This window comes from Canis lupus, chromosome 23, assembly GCF_011100685.1.
Source record: "Canis lupus familiaris isolate Mischka breed German Shepherd chromosome 23, alternate assembly UU_Cfam_GSD_1.0, whole genome shotgun sequence".
NCBI classification, from domain to species: Eukaryota; Metazoa; Chordata; class Mammalia; order Carnivora; family Canidae; genus Canis; species Canis lupus.
Window position 1 is genome coordinate 48367739 of NC_049244.1, and position 16120 is coordinate 48383858.

The following is a 16120-nucleotide window of genomic DNA, read 5'->3' on the forward strand; positions in this document are numbered from 1 at the left end:
ATGTATTTTTCCGACTGGAGAACAAGATCACTGATCCCCACTTTGTGGATCCTTACAAATTTGTTTTCCTCACCTCTTCTCCCTGACCCACAAAGTTAGGAGAACTCATAGTTCCCACCTCAACTCTTCTTTTTAATACAGAATTTTCCCACAGACTTTCTCACTACTTATTCAAACAGGCCTTTACTCTTTAAGCATACTAGAGCCGCCCAGTGTGCCTGATGCACCAGTTCTCACTACTCCATGTTTTTTTTTTTTTTTTTTTCTCCTTTGGTTGCAAATACCCTGTTATTCATAAAGTGAAGTAATTTAAGATAAATTACCTTCTTCTCACAGAGCAGTCAGGTCAATTCCACACACCAGATTAGAGCAGAAGTGGGCACTGTGGGCAGAGGGGACGCCTTAGTGGGATCTGAGGTCACGAAGGTACACAGGGAAACATGGTAGAGCTGGAAATCTAGGGCATGGGTAAGGCTCTGGCAAGAAAGCAGAGGCATCACTAGGGAATGAGCAAGATTCTTGGAAAACAACTAAGGACACCCTAAATTCCAGTTCTGTTTACTTTATACATTTTGCAAAGTAGGAATCTCAGCTTTTATCATCAGCAGTAGACATTGGGAGAGACAACTGTGAAAGCCCAGGAGTACAAAGCTATGCTATTCCTTATGTAGATTTAAAGACACAAGAATGGAACATATTTGTGACATAGAGTATCACAAGGTAAGCCAATTAAAATTTTTGTTTCCAGAGCAGTGCATCAAGTGTCCAAGCTCACATTTTACTGTCCTGCTCAACACCCTTCAACCCAAATGTTCAAAAAGCTTTCTTGGTCAGAATTTAACTCACCACACAACGTGATGACTTGGACTTCGGAGCGTGACTAGTGTGGCACAATTTCTTTCAGATATCGTTGGACTTTTAGGAAAAAAAAAGGTTTCCGCCTTTTATATCTTATAATCAAGTAGTAGACTCGAACATGGACAATAGCACTTTTCCCATAATTCACAGCATCAATAGGTCATGGTTGTTGGAGAAGGCTTGGACCTTTGATGTTAAATATACTTTGAGTCAGATCTCCGTTTCTGTAGGACTTTTGGCAAATTAGCTTCTGACCCTCGGTTTTCTTATCCATGAAATGGAGGATGACTAATACCTTCCTCTCAGAGTTACTGTAAGACACTTAAAACTCACAGCAGATAAGAGATAAAGCTTCCATTTTTACGACCCATCTGCTTTGACAGATCTGCTGGCATTTTCTCATCGTTGTGTAGTGTGGGGTAAGGGCTGAAATCGTGTGCTGCCTTGACATCTGGAACCGTAAGGGCATCAAATGGCCTTACATTCTTCTCATAACTGCTTCCAGGAAGAAATCAAAGTCATTGTAGAAAATACAGTAATTGACATCTACGAGATGTCCAATAAATGCCATATGCTCTCCTAGGGAGATCAGTTTTTCTGACGGATAAAGAGATTTAGAGAAGTTAGACTATCTAAGACCACACACCTGCCAGTGGGAGATTGCAAACTCACACTGTCTGCCATGACACTCCACGCTCCTTCCACTATATCAAAAGTCTTCGTAGCAGCAGTAACAACAAAAACCACTGCAAACAATAAGAACAATATAAAGCGTGATTAAGTTTCAAGTATGGTTCCAGGTCCTTTCAAATTATTTCCGATGACTTACATGGGAAGAGTATCTTCTAGTTTTCCTGAACCTTTTTAATGAGCTAAGGGTAGACAGAGCTAAAGGGAGAAAGGCAAGAAAAAGGGAGAATGTAAAATCCAAGAGGGCAGAAACTGGAACTGCTGCGTTTAGAATTATATGCCATTACTAGCACCACAGGCTCTCAGTATTTGTAGCAAAAAAAAAAAAAAAAAAAAAAAAAAGGAAGGAAAATGCGTTCTCATGCAAGTTCCCAAGGCTTGGTAACTACTGGAAGGAAGATGCCATGGATTCAGGCTGGGGCCTCACTCCATGGCTTTGATTCACTCACTCAGTAAACATTTATGGTCCTGGGCACTACAGGTTTTAAATGAGAGTTGGGGCCAAAAAATTACAGAATTTCAGAGCAGGAAGGCATCTTAGAGATTGAATTCATACTTCTGTGCTCCCTGTTAACCCAGGATAAAATTCAAATTCTCAGGGCTCCTGGGTGGCTCAGCCAGTTAAGCATCCAACTCTTGATTTCAGCTCAGGTCATGATCTCATGACAGGCTCCGTGCTGGGCATGAAGCCTGCTTAAGATTCTCTCTCTCTCCCTCTGCTTCTCCCCCACCTAAAAAAAAAATCCTCCAACTCTCTCATACATCGTACTGAGATCTTGACAGTTTTCTTCCTGTGCACCGATGTGACTGCATCTCGCACCAGGTTTTGCTCTCCCTCTTTAGGATTTGTACTTGTCCAAGGGCAGCGTTCTCCTTTTCCTCCGAGCCTCTGCCCCGCACTGCATCTCACCTGTGGCATCCCAATATGCCCCCTTCCTCTGGCAACTTCTGATCATCCACAGCATCACCTCGATTCGCATGACCTTTGGGGTCAGTGCCTCTCTTTGAGTACACACCACCTCCGGGGTCTGTCAAAGCACCGGAAACACAGTGTGACCATGTCTCTTACTAGACAGTAAGCTCCCTGAGCACGGGAGCCAAGTGTTTCCACCTGTGGAGCTCCAGTGCATTGCTCAGGGCCTGGGACTGACACTTCAGATATTAGCTCCACTGTGCAGAGGCATGTCTTATAAACAAGGCCTGAGGGATATAAGCCAGGTTTCAAAAGATGAGTAAAATCTGACAAGGTGGACTCGACCCAAATTCCCAGCTCTAAGAGAAGCAGGAAAGCTGAAGGTATGCTCAGGGGGTGTGTGGCTAGAGCAGAGACATTTAAATAGAGGCTGGCTTTGAAACCTGGGTTGGGAGGAGACTGGTTTAATAACACAGAGAAATGCCAGCATCCTCCTTTGAAGGAATTTGATCGCATTCACCTTTTTTATACACCTTGGCACTTGCTATGCACTCAGTCTGGGAGTTACTGGAGGACTGACAGCAAAGACATGGCTCTGTTAATCACACGTATATTGATTCGTAGAGGAAGAGCCAGATGACAGCACAGAAGGATACTGTAAGCTTCATATTTAGCAGGTCAGGGAGTAGAGGCACGGAAATCTCTGGGCAAGGTCTCCAAGGCAATACGGTTTGATTATATGCCAAGTAAGAGGGGGAAAAAAAAGTTGTCCAAAGGCATCTTAGACATCCTAAGACTAATGTTTGTGAGCTATTAGTCCTTTCAATTACAGAAAGAATAAATAATGGACAATATTTTAGCGAACACTTACAAGGATATGAACCAAAATATTTTTGCCAGAGACAATATATTGACTACCTCTTACAAAACATACTGTTCTTTAGCCAATAATATGGCTTTAATAGTTTAAGTGCTAGTTAGTGAATTTCTGGAGAAATCTAGAAACATTCTTCTGAGTGTGCGTAGGTGTGCTGGTCACGTCACCCGTACGTGCTAGTGTATAGAAACAGGCAATTGATTACCTCAGTGACGGTCCACGAGATGTGCTGTTTTGAGCATTCCCCTCAGTATGATGCGTGAAATAGCTCTCTGAATTCTTTAACACAAGCCTCAAAGAAACGAAACTGCTCATCGCAAACCATCCTGGGACACGCAGAGTGGCCACGGTGGGGTAGACATTTAATTCAAAATAAAGTTGAAAAGAAGCGACAAGTATTCCATATAAATATATCTAAGGATAATATGCGAAACCATATTTTGGAGTTTTGCCTGCTGCCCCAAAAGCACATTTTAAAGTTAACAGTGAAGCCTGGTAAGGCTCTACATGGGCAGATTTTATTTTAATTTGTTGCTTTGCTGCAGGAATCTTACTCCACGGTATGCCCAAGTTTCTCTGCACACATAAGACAATGTTTTTTTTTTTTTTCAATAGCACATTCATAAGATTCTAGAAGATGTGAGACTTTCTAAGGAGTAGAATCTGATGTCAGAAACTACAATATATGATTACTCTAAGTTCCTCAATGGCTGCTCTTCTATTGGAGTCATTCTCACCGTGTTCTTGGGGGAGCAGGGAAGAATCACTGTCCCTTCATTATCAGCTGATGATTCCCCAGGATCCTAATTCTGAAATGGCTTATCTGCCTTTTCAAAGATATATATTTTTTTTTTGAAAAATAAAGCCACTCCCCATCCCTTTAAGATGCAATATCCACAAACTCCATTCAATTGGAGGAGAATTTAATGATTTTTTTTTTTTTTTTTTGGTCTAGTAAAACTAGAATCACAAAGAAAGGCAAAGAGCCACCAAAAAGAACACGGAGATTAGAGCTTCTGGCCTCATCTCTAGCATTAAGTCTGTGTGACCCAGAGGTTGCAACAAAAGGTGACAGTTCAAGCAGCACTGGAATTATTGTGATAGTCTTGGTGGGGAAAGCTGTAAAAAGTCCAGTATTCCAAGATAATTTGATTTTTCAAGAGAAGCGAGGAATTTAGACTTATGGGAAAGTTCCTGATTTTTGAATGTTAAAAACTAAATTTAACTAAAAATAAATGGAAGTGAAAATATAGCACATGAAGGTCACGGTCTTTTTCTGGGAAACTTTAATTTTATGTCTTGATTCAACATTACTTTGCAGCGAGCTGAACCATGAAAAAAACCTCATGGATTAGGACCATAACCACACTTAAAAGCTGTCCACATCTTTCTATAGCTTCAAGAGGTGCTAGAGAAAATGCTATTCGATATTAGCCTCCCCGTTGCCTCTCATTTATTCTTCATACAGAAGCCAACGTGATCTTTGAAAAACAAATCTGTGCACAGGACTTCTCCACTCAAGATCTTCCCATCACTTCTTATGACTCTTCCAGTGCAAGTCTAAGTCTTCACTACAGCCTGTGAGGTGGTTTTAAAACAGCCACAGACACTTTACTGATAATCCCATTAAGAGGTTGAGTCTCTTCCCACCCTCTGAATCTGGGGTGGGCTTGTGACTTCATTTGATTATTTAAATGAGTCAGAGAGGGTCTTGAGCAAGGTCTGAGTCTAGATCTCAAGAGGCCTATAGCTCCCAACTCTCATCCTTCTGGATAACTCCTGCCATTATGTGAACAAGGCCAAGGTGGAAAACCATGTCAGTTAAGGTCCCAGACAAGTGAGGGAGGATATTCCAGGTCCTAAGCTCTAACCAAGCTGCACGTTGACTTCAGCTCATGAGGGACACCAGGCAAGACCAACAGAAGTCACAGAATTGTGAGAACTATTACTGTTTTAAGACACTAGGTTTTAGTATGATTTTCTATATAGCAGCAGATAACTAATACAGCCTAAAGGTGCTGAATGATTTGACCACTGGGTACCTCCCTGTCTTGCTTCCCACTTCCCTTTTCAAACCATTCTGGTCTCTTTGCTACTCTTCAACCACACAAGTATGGCCCACTCTTTGCCTGAGTGCAACATACTTTTCCTCCCAATTTGCACACGACTCCCTCACTCAGTGCAGTCTTCTTACCACTCTGTGGAAAAGAGCAACCATCTTCCTTCTCTGATCGCTCGTCAACTCCTTCTGCCTCATTATTCTTCTTAGCTTCTTGTACTACGATCTTAGTTGGCAATATGTTTATTTACATTTAAGTCAAGGAAGAATGGAAACTCCATGAAGCTGGAAAGTTTACTAGAATATCCTCAATGTCTAGAACAGTGTCTGGAACAGAACAGGTGTTCAATTAAAAATGTGTTGGAATGAATTACTGTTCAATTCCTAGAGATTATTCCATAGGGATTCAAAGTAGAAAACCTGCTCATGTTTATGTATCACCCTATATGTACCTTGAAAAACAAAACCTAAAAATCCTAGAAAATAGTAGTGTATATATGCTCTTGAGTTTTTCTATAACACAGGAATAGGAGTTCCCTCCATGGAGCAATTGCAGATCTTGTATTTATATAGAAATAACAAGGAAAAAAAAAAAAAAAACTAATGCCATTCAGTTTCTCTCTGGGATGCTTTTCCTAAAATGTCTCTATACTACTTTTTTCCTGATCCTTAAACAAATTTGTGTGCTGCCTCAATCATTATATCAACATAGGTCATAATTTATTTATCACTTAATACCCTCCTCCTACCACCTCACCCCCATGATTTGAGTCTAAGACATTAGATTTGTGAATACTTCATTTGTATTGGCTCCAATTGCTGCTTTTTTAAAAGTCAGACTATTTTTAGAGCAGCTTCAGGTTCATAGCAAAATTTAGAAGATCTAGAGATTTCTTTATACCTTCTGCCCCCACACATGCACTGACTCCCTCATTATCAACAACCCCCCTCAGAGAGGTACATTTGTGACAACTGATGAACCTACACTGACATATCATTATTACCCCAAATCCGTAATTTACATTAGGCTTCACTTTTGGTGTTCTACATCCTGTGTGTTTGGACAAATACATAACCTGTATCCATTCTAATAACATACAGAGTAGTGATTTACACTGCTAAAAATTCTGTGTCCCACCTATTCATCTCTACCTATTTCATGCATGTCCTTGTCTCTTGATTGAAACCATTTGGACACGAGTGAACCCCAGGAAAGGCCCTACCCTATAAGAATGTATCACGCATGCCAAAGAAATTAAGAAAACATCACCTGACATCCCTGGTGCTCATGCACACAGGCTGTGGGTCAACATAGCACACACACTGCCCACTGCACACTGCTATTTGCAAGTCACTTTACATAAGTTCAAATCTGTTCCTCTTCAAGCAGTGACCTAGGTGTCATACTAGATTACTTCAGTTACCTTTTTTTCTCTTTTTCTTTTTTCATTCTTTCTCTCCTTTTTTTTTTTTTTTTTTTTTTTTTTTTTTTTTGTTGTTGTTGTTGTTGTTGTTGTTGCTGTTTCCTTCTCCACTTACTCAGCAAATCCAAATCTGGAGGCTTTGACTTTTAAATAGTCATGTAATCCATCCTCTCACTTTTCTTCAGTTCATCCACACAACTATAGCCAAGGTGCTCATTAGCTCTTGTCTACGCTGTCATAACAGCTTCTTACCTAACATCCTTGGCTTAAGCCTTGCTCCACCTCGGGTTCATTCACAGCTGTCAGCATTCTGTCAGCAGCTGAAGACGCGAGGGAGGAAAGCACTTAGCTCTTCTTCCTAGCATCTCCAGATGTTCAACTCAACATCCACCAATCTCACCTATTTTCCTATGAGGCTAGAAATAATCTCCTAGAGAATCTGCAGTGAACTTTGCTTGAAGCTTTTCCTCTGTAGCTTTTTATCCTTTTGAAAGAATATTGCCTATTAGAAAACCTCTGGAACATTTATTTGTAGCTTCTCTTCTGTTTCACCTTGTCAACAAACAGTAAGTCTGATTATGAAGTCCCAGAAGGAGACATTGCTGCCTTTTTATTATTTGAAAATACAGCGTTCAGGATTAGGCTCTCTGGTGGCCTTATTTCTTCTTGTTATGAGGGCTTTCCAGTATTCTACTTCATATCTTTATAACTTGTTTCCTTGGTTTCTATATGTTATATATAAAATTTGGTAGTCCATTCTGTCAAAGAGTTCTATGTAATAGTCTCAGACTTGCAGTCTTCTGTATGTTTACTTTTCAGTTATTAGAAGTCCAATTCTTTCTTCATGTAAGGTTAGAAATACAAAAATATCCACAAGTAAAATTCTGCTTGGGCCTCTGAGCTCACACTGAATTGGGAAAATATTAATTTCTTTCTGTTGATGCCTCCAGGGTCCCAGACATAAGTGAGGAGGAAGATTTTTTTTAAGATTCTTTTTAGCTCTGCCTTTTATGGAAGTACTATATAGAGTTTTCTTCTGTCAAGTTGTATTTGAGATTTCTGATTTTGCTTTTATGGAGTTTATCCATAAAGCATATACAGAATTGTTAACAGCATGAGAAAAAAATTACATTTAGTAATTAAATTTGTTCCTAAATTTGCTGAATATATTAGCCCTTTGTATCCAAGAAACACTTTTAGTTCACTTTCATATATTCCCATTTATCTTAGAAACCCTTAGAAGAATACTGTTTTATTATATTAAATCATTTGTCATTAATACTGTGTTCCAAGTTTCTGTGACAACTGAAAATTCAATATGCCACCAATTTATTTTTTGACTATTTCTTGCTAAAGTCCATGATAAATCACTTAACTAAAACTATGGCAAGGAGCTATAACTATTCATTTGTACTTTTCATGCTAAGATTATTTTCAAATGGTAAATGGCAGATTATTTACCTTGTCTACCATTAAACAACTTAACTAACCAACATTCTGGTCATTGTTGTAATTCTATCAGAAAAGGCTAGAAATGCTCATACCAGTAACAAACTATTTATAGAACAACAGGATTTGTAGAAAATCAATTATCATTGCCAAAGTAAGGTACCTATAGTTTTGGATCTTTATTCACATCATTCTTCTTTGGGAAACTGATTCAATTAGAGTTAGATTTTTTGGAAAATTGCCCAAATTAACACACAGTTTACTGGTGCCCTGTAAAAATTCACCTTGGGCAGCCCAGGTGGCTCAGCAGTTTAGCGCTGCCTTCAGCCCAGGGCATGATTCGGGAGACCCGGGATCAAGTCCCACATCAGACTCCCTGCATGGAGCCTGCTTCGCCCTCTGCCTCTCTCTCTCTCTCTCTCTCTCTCTCTCCCTCTCTTTCTCTCTCTGTGTGTCTCTCATGAATAAATAAAAAAATAAAAATATTTTACAAAATAAAATAAAAAAATAAAAATTCATCTTTATATTGCCTATTGAACTTAAAGATATCCATTCCCACTAAGGCTATAGATAAGATAGGGATGTGAGGAAAATTAAAGTTTCTTGAAAGTCACACCAGAAGACGTTTGTTCTCCTGCTCTGGGTATATTACAATATAACGACAGCAGCTGGTTTGGGATGCCTACTATTCTCCTCGGCAAATATAACCCTGCTCATTGAAATCTTTGGTCTAAGGCAGAACCATAAATACCTCCAGGAAGAGGTCATTTTGCATGGTTGCAAGAGAGAACCAGAAGCTGGAAGTCACCTAAGAGGATGAGGATATTGGGAAAGAAAAAAGAGCCAACATGCATGGAGCCTCTGGGATACCACACTCTGAGCTAAACTCTCTCATATCCTATCTCTCACATAATCCCCCAAACAAGCCTATAAATAGCTTTCACCATTCTCATTTTATAGATTGAAAAAATAATTCAAGAGGCTTGTTTGAATAAAAGAAGTACACAGGAACATATCACTAAAAAAAAATTTACAAATGGTTGGCTAACTGCTAGAACATTTCCCTAAACACTGAGAACCCCAGGTTCAACCACTCTGTCCAGAAGGTAAATGCTCAATGGACTGGTGACTCTTTTTGGTTACCAACATCACCCAACTCTATCAGCTCAAGCTCAGCACGGTAATTATCTCGTAAGAAAGGTTTCCCAGATAATTAACCATGCCTGCTGCAAAGTAGCATATTTGAAAAGCTTTTATTCAACAAAAAACATCAAACCTATTTAAAATATACCAAAGGTGCTCATATATTCTTCCTCGTAACGTTTCTGACAAGATTTTTATTCTTTAAATTGTTTATGTAAATCAGTATCTGCTGCTTTAAGTTATAAACATGTAATCATGGACTTCAAAAAGGAATCTTTTTGAAATATTACAAGATTAGATTTGTCACGAGTTGGCAAAAAATTAAGTGTATTGTTTTCAATGAATCACATTTGGATATGTGTATAGAGTGCATCTGAACATATTTACATAATTTAGAATTATGTTGTTTTTCCATAAATAAACTTAGAGCTTTCAGTATTAATTACTTTGAATCTTGTCTTCATTGCAGTAGAAAAAAAAATGTTTTTCAAACTAAACACATTTGTTGTACAAATGAGAATGCTCTTGCTTTTGCCAAAATGTAGAATTGTAAGACCCCATCTGACATAATGTGCTCTGTGTTTTGCGAAATGACAATTACATTTCTCACATACAGAGATATGTCATTAGGAAGCACAATGGGGGCACCATGCTATCATTTTTTGAGGTGAATGAAGCATGGTATTGATCAAAACGATGACTCTTGTTGATGATGAAATGCCTTTTTTTTTTCAGTCCCCCCTAAGGTGGTATCAAAACAATGTAGCTTCTAAATATATCTAATTAGATACGAAGTTGGAGTGGATATTTCCTAAGCTTAATTTTCTTATCCAAATAAACTTCAAAGCACACGATATAAATAAGCTTTTTTATGTAATTTGATTGTGGATACCTAGATCATTGTGTTAATCCAGATGTTCATTAAGCCTCCCTTTGTGGTTTTATATTATACACGGAAGTAGACTTTGTTATTGAAAGAAATCCTTAGTAATGACCTATGTGTGTTCTCTTCCCCTACATGCAAGTTATTTTTTATCTGTCTTCTCTCAAAGACATTGTAAATAACTGGAAATTTTATCATCTTACTGTGACCTCACGTAAGTCATTTGAATGATTACTACTTTAAAATAGGATAGCCTCTTTCTCTCCTTGTACTCTTACTCCCTGGAAATTCTCTAAAAGTTGTACCTTGATTTAAACATTAAAAAATGCTTTGAACTCTTTGTGAGAATAAGGTATAGGCTTTCCAAGCCTTTTTAACCTACAAATTCTGCATTGTAGGTTGATCGAACACAAAGCATTACGGAAGTTCAAGGGGAATAAGATGAAGTCTAAGAAATGATCCCTGCTGTCAATGGCTTTATTTTTTTTTTCTAGTGAGACTGGAAATACCTAAAAATAATGTTATTTTTTGTCCTCAAAAACCAATTAACTTACTTCCAGCCAGTAAGTACTACGAATTCCTTCTTATCCATTACCGTTCAAGCACTTTGGATAAGACAGCCAATCTCCCTTAGATGCAGATGTCCTCCCTTCCGTCCTGGATCAAAAGTTGGAGGAACTTTTGATCTCCAAACTATAATTATCTCACAAGTATGATGGGAAAGCCTATCTGAAAAAGACGCCAACACCATACATGAAAGAAAACAGAGGTAAGCTGTGAGAAAGTGTTCTCCATACTACCTATGCCTGTATGGAATTGGCCCAAACCTGGTGCTTCCCTTGACTTTAGACAATGGGTTGTAATCAGTCACTTCCAACAAACCCATTCTTAACTTAGACACACTGCAAAAGCTCAAGAAGAAACAAGTGATGAAGAGCTATTCACACTGTATTCCAAAAGTCATTAAAAGCATTTTTACTGCTACATATCTCTGTTACACTCATGCATTCTATTTCTAATGTCCCTATTTTGAATTCAAGTAGCTAAATTTGGGCAGCAATCCACTTTCTCCTCTGTAAAGATTATTATTAATATTATTGTACAAAATACTACTGAGGTAATATACTCTGTTGTAAGATTTAGTTCTTGCATAAAATCAGTGGGGGCAAGTTTTCATTAAAAAAAAAAAAGACATCGTCTTGAGTTGGAAATTTTGGCTCCTGAACACTCATTAAAATATAGCTGTGTTTTTTAATAGATGCATTTCAATAACTATGTAGGATGCCAAGTAATAATGAGAGAGTATCTTCCAAGAGGATTGAAAGAGAAGGAGTTGGGAGAAAGGACTTCTTCCCTTCTTGGCTCTATAGCAGTGGTTCTCAACCAGGATGGTTTTACTGCTCAGTTGACATTAGGCAATGTTGGAAGGTATCTTTCATTATTACAACTTTGGGTGGGATGGCAAGGGGGATGGTTCTATCTGCATCTGCTCAACAGAGACCAAAGATGTTGCCAAGCATCCTACTATGTACAGGAAGGGCCCCAGCAACAAAGAATCCTCTGGCCCAAAATGTCAGTAGTACTGAGGTTGAAAAGTCTTGCCTATAGAATATTCTTTAGAGTTCAGATATTTAGTTGGAATAAACCATAGATAGGCAAAATGATTAGGCAGGCATAGCAGAAATGTTGCACATATTTGGTCATAGACACCTAAGTCTAGTCTCTCTTAGAGTCCAATTATCTACATATTCATATATGAGTTACCAATGAAAGATATTGTCAGTCTTCCCTTGTCATTTAGTAGCTGTTACATAATATATCAATGGTATTACTGGTATTGGCAACTTTTGTATGAGCTTTCACAGGCCTTTGGTATTGAGGAGTGCACACCTTTACGATTTGAAAGGGGTTAGTTTCAACTGGGCCATTGCCCATATGATTTGTACAAGTATGCTGCATCTGTGACCTTGTACTAGGCCTTCAAATCTAAATCAAATACAGCACCTATTGTGATCTTTCCTGCAGCTAAAGTCAAAAGGGAATACTCTAATTCTGCGAATTAGTCAATGGAAAGGTTTCTTCGAGGCAGAATTTGTTGAGCAACTTTGACAGTCACGTTCAGATACATGACTATATTGAAACGGAAGTCAAACTGCACAGTCACTAAAATCCGTTTAGTTTCACAGATACGGGGGCAAGGACATCCACAGCAAGAATTAAGTGTCTAGTAGATACCTCGATATTGTCAAATGCAATCTTACTTAATTTTCTATGACTTATTTTAGTCTTTACAATATGAAAATTATTGCTCTGCCAGAAGGATACCAGGCCAAGTTCTGAATGCTGAAGGAATAGGCAGCACAATTTGTACAACCAAAGTCATCACGTAAACTTGTTAATTGTGTAATTTAAAAAGCTAAGCCTACTGTACATATGAACTCAATATAAAAAATCAGTTCTTATTTAATATTGGTTCTTGAGTTAATACGGAGAACTGAAGTTCAAATATAGCATATTTCCTGTTCTGATTTCACAAAAGAGATTTTGGTTTGCTTTCAAATGTCCAACTTCTGATCTCTACCAGTAGTAATTAAAATGGGCAGAAATAAGACATGAAATCATTTCCTGTCAATGGAACAGCAGTAGAACCTTGGTACAGAATCAAAGCATCTTCAACACTTGCGCAGTAACATCTGAGGAAGTCTCTGAAAGTTGGTCAAATAGAAATTAAAGTTTCTACTGCATTTTCTAATAAACATGGTACTTAAGCATTCATATAATTTCAGGTACATGGCCTCAAATCTTATTTCTTCTGTATCTTTTTTAATCCTTATTAATAACAATAGAAAATTTATTAGCCCACATAAATTAACAGTCACTATTCCCTATGGAAGATTAGAGGTAATAAATAAAATGCTCACACCTCATGACTCAAATCATATTAATGTCTTGAGCAAATAATTCTATTATGGGTCAAAGCCTGAAATGCGATAAAATTTTCATTTTCTCTTGATTTTTAAAAATGGTTTGTTTTTGGTTTCTTTATCTATCTTCTGTTATAGATAAAGAATTGAAACCGGAACATCCATTTCTTCAAAGTTACCCAGTGGTAGGACTAGGAAGGAGCTGAGATAATAAGACTTGTATTAGATACAGAAGAATCCCATCTCAGTGCAATGATCAGATTTAAAAACAGTTCTAACTGAAGGAATTTCTATTTGAACATACTTGTTTACAGATAAAGTGGCAGGATTTTTATTGATTTTGATTTCCTTGTTCCCTTTTCTCTTTGCAAGAGGAAACAGATTTGATTAGATGAAATAAGGGTTTTCATCTTACCAAGCCAGATCTATGTAGATACATTTATTGTTTAGCAGGGAAACAAACAAGCCACTTTGTAGTGTTTTGCTAGCTTTGCCACTGAAGTAGCTCAGTTAATAGATGTAATATAAGCATACCTTATAGGAATATGGATGATGGTCCTGGTTCAGCTATTCCATGTCTGCCATTTCCTTGAAATCTAACATATTAAAAATACATTTAAATTCACCATTAAACTTCATAAAATCGTGTACTGGCACCCCAGTTTGGAAAACCCATAGTACTATAGCTAGTGTCTTGGCGCCGTACATTTCTCATGATTGAAGATACCCTACACGTGTTACCTATGTACCTATTTGGTGGTTCCAAATGTTCTGGGAGGCTCACAGTGCTTGTCTATTCTGCCTTCATTTGTTACTATAAAATTTCTCCTTTTGGGGATACCTGGGTGGCTCAGCAGTTGAGCATCTGCCTCTGGCTCAGGTAGTGATCCCGGGGTCCTGGGATCGAGCCCCACATTGGGCTCCCTGTAGGGAACCTGCTTCTCCCTTTCTGTGTCTCTCATGAATAGATAAAATCTTTAAAAAAACAATTCTCCTTTTGTGGACACAAATGGTTCTATCATTGTGTGGTAGCAATGATCAGTTTCACCAGATCTTCAATATCAGATGTGATTTGGGGAATTAGATAGATTATTGGACCCTAGCCTAGAGCCTGGATTCTGGCCCCAGGTTTACCAGTTACTCACTACAAAGACTTTCAAATACAGGAAAGGCTATAGGTAAGAAGTCCGTTTATGTGAGAAAGTTGGGACTGCTGCAGCACAGGGTCTTGCACATGGTGGGCTCTCAACAAGCCCGATGGACCCAAGTTAGTGAACTGAAAGAACACCCATGCACTATTTAGATTTGGGGACCAACAGTGACCATCCTCTCCCACCCCCCGCCATTGATAGAGTCTTTGTGCTTCTACCCAAAATTTGCTCAGACCAGGCCACACAGTACACTGTGCATATCAGGAGATGGATTCCATCATATTTCATAATTCCATTGTCACTGATATTTCAAATTCCATTGTCACTGATAAAGAGAAGTTCTCATAGGTTACTCTAGAATTGCTCTAATTTAGGATCCTCCTTCATGTGTTCTCCTTGTGAGGTCAAGGAAAAGATTCTCTCCGACTTTAGACAGTATTACCTTATGAAATTATAATACCAGTCTCTTCTTCAGAAATAAGTCCACTACATTATAAATAAATCTAGATGCTCTAGATTTCTTTTCATGGTGAATTTTTTTTAACCAGGGTATCTTACTAAATTTTAGTTTTTATTGTATTTGAGTCTCTTAGTTTATATATCTCTAGACCTTTCTCTCTACATATATACCCACATACATCCCCTTGTATAAGTAAGTTGAAAATATCTATGTGTGAAGAACATTTAACAGACCTGACCAAATTCAGAGGAGTATTCACAGCCCTTAAAAACCATTAGGATTATTGGCTCTGACTTCAGATAAGCGAAACCAGTCCCGTGCTGAAGTGAGCATTAGCCCTTTCTGAATTTTTGTGGAAATAAGATACTCTGAATTTGAAGAGGACAGCTGACAGTGGATTTATAAAGGAGAGCTGTGGCAGGACAGCAAGTTTAGGTTAAGAGAATGGTGCTCTCCAAAGGAGAGTCTTGGGGTTTAGAACTTGAGTGAGTGAGCAGGAGTGGGTACGCTAAAGGTTAGAAGTGTGTCCAGGCAAGGAATGAGAGGTTCAGATTGAAATGCAACAGGGCACTACCCTTGATGAAGGTAAAAGGTTTAACAATATGTGACAGTGTGTTCACTTCTCACAGTGACAGTGCACTGCTGGCATTCAGTGCTGAGAACAGAGATCTCACAAGTTAAGCAAGGAGTGAGAGTCCCACCCACTGAAAAACTGTCAGACTCAAGATAACAGTAGGGCTCCCATTAGAAAAACACTAACAGGATAAATCAGATTTCATAGGTGTTTATACTTAGCAGTATTTAAGAGTGTTTAAGTATTTAAGTATTTCAGAAAGTTGACTTAGGTAAATTTAGGGACCCAGGCCTGGAGACTGAGCAGTGAGAACAAGACCTCAGTAGCATGGTATTGGACAGATTTGCCCATCTAATAAATGATGAACATCATCATCAGCAACCCAGACCCTATTGTATTGAAAACTCATGCCCAGCACTTCAGGAAAAAGAGGATAAAAGATATGGACCATTGGTCCACTCTGGACACAAGCCTTTTTTTTTTTTTTCTTTAAGATTTATTTGAGGAAGGGGGAGGGGGGGAAAAATAGGGGGAGGTGGATGGGGACAGAAGTGGGGCTAGGGGCAGAAGGAGAGCAAATCCAAAGCATACTCCCTCTGAATGTGGAACCTGACCAGGGCTTGATCTCAGGACCCATGAGATCAGGACTGGAGGTGAAACCGAGTCAGATGCTTAAACCAATCGAGCCACCCAGGTGCCTTGGACATGAGTCTTT